The sequence below is a fragment of the Octodon degus genome, unplaced genomic scaffold, assembly GCF_000260255.1.
Source record: "Octodon degus isolate 3935 unplaced genomic scaffold, OctDeg1.0 scaffold00054, whole genome shotgun sequence".
NCBI classification, from domain to species: domain Eukaryota; kingdom Metazoa; phylum Chordata; class Mammalia; order Rodentia; family Octodontidae; genus Octodon; species Octodon degus.
The window spans coordinates 2,726,613-2,728,605 of NW_004524630.1; positions in this window are offsets into that span (position 1 = coordinate 2,726,613).

Below are 1,993 nucleotides of genomic sequence, written 5' to 3' on the forward strand. Positions count from 1 at the left end.
TGTTCTAATGGTGTTTGTAAATAGGATCACAAGTCCGCATCTTGTACAGCAATTAACCACTAAGAAGAATATATGCAGTGTATTATTTGTTGAAAAATAAAAAAAAAATAAAAATAAACCTGACGTTAACGCCGCACAGCTTGACTGAACGATTCTTTTCACGGTCAGGGCCAAGCTTTCTGTTCATACCGACTTCAGTGAGCCAGAAGACAACGTGGGTCTTATTTAACGAAGCATTTGACACCCCAAGCAATGAAAAAGAAGGAAAAGAATCTGTGTACACTGCCCTTCTTAAAAGAAAAGTTGAAGTCTTACACTTTTTTAGATGGCTATTCTGCTCAGAGAGCCACCCCCAAGGAATGTGACAGAAAGGGCCCGAGGGTCCTCCAGGAGACGTTCACCGACAGAGCCCAGGTGCGAGCAGACCTCAGCCACAGAGTTCACAGCGAGCGAAGCAGTTTTCCTCAGATGCTGTGGATGAGCTGCCTCGGACACCGCTGAGAAACTCGGAGCGAGCTATGACGCACCCAACCCTCACACCCTTCCTTTTGCTATTAGTAATCTATTAACTAAATCTCTTAACAACTTGTCAAAGTCCAAGGCTTTGTGGCAACATCTTAAGGTAAGAAGTACTAAGAACGTGAGGCGTCACACAGCGACTCTCCAACAGGGAGAAAGCAGAGCTAGACGGGGGAGAGAGACTGAAGCAAAAACCTAGTGCTCATGACCAAGTCCTAGCCGAACTACCAATGCTTTGCTTTGCTGGAAGAAGAAAATTAACTGTTTCCCACAAGTGGGGACTGCTGTCACAGACACACAGAGCCATCAGCTGGAGTCAAGGAGATGCCAGCTTCCCCCTGGTCGTGCCTTAAGCCCTTGACTCAAGGCTCTAACTTCCAACGAACTGTTTTCTCTGAAGCTATGTTCACAGTGAAGCGTAGGCTGCACCATAAGAACTCAGGGCCATCCCCATCCTGCTCTCACTGCTCCGCACGGTCTGTAGCCTCGGCCTTTGGTCTCCAGGAGTCAGAGCCCAGGGGCTGAACCTCAGCACTGTGGGCCGGCCTCTCGGTTGGGGCTGGCCTGGGAGCCAGGCTTGACCCTGCAGTACCCGGCCTGCCTGGTCTAAGGACGTGACAGCAGGCAGCTGAACTGACTCCAGCCTACCTGCCACACCCAGGTGACAGGGGTCAAAGGTCACCGTGACAATTAAATCTATCAAAAGTTGCAAGTGCTCAGATTGACGAATGAATGTTGTATGCTCATATATTCGTTGTATCCTTATTGCTCATCTTTCAGAGTCAGCTTGATGAACTTCAAGGACATTGCTTTCCAACTGTCATAATCATTCCTTCATAAAAAAACAACCTCTAAAGTTACGTTGCTCAGCTATGAGGCTGACTTATGGCCCACTTACGTAGTCGCCGAACACACAAATCCTTCTCTCCAAGCTGTAAAGGCTTTGACCGGCAGCCCTGTCAGCAACATCCCTCCTAAGGAATCGATCGCCTAAAAGAGGATGCGTCTCAATAAATGTGCACTATTTTATTGTACTGTTCGGAAAGTTCGTAACTACCTGATACAAAAGTAAAAGAAAAAAATTACTCCAGTTACGAAACTTGCTTCTCCTTATGTAGCGAAACCAACCATTTCCTAGTTTCTTTCTCTCCTTGGTCCTCACAGACTGAGTTCCCCCCTGAGGAGAGGAACTTGGATTGCACCACGTGGCCCAGCAGCTGTGCTCAGCAAGGAAGAGCAAAGGATTGGGTGCATCCCCAGGCACGCTCAGGCTCTTCCTGGGAAGCAGCGGAGGGCCTGAGAGCCAGAGAGGGGGGCAATGCGTGGAGACCAGCCCGCTCCCGGGCGCTTCTCCCGTCTCTCTCTGTTCCACTAAACATTCTTTCCCCTTTAGCCACATTCTGGTTTTGTGCTTCAGGAAATATATCCAAGTATAATGCTGGTTTAATTACATGCCCGGGTCTGGGCTCAGGTG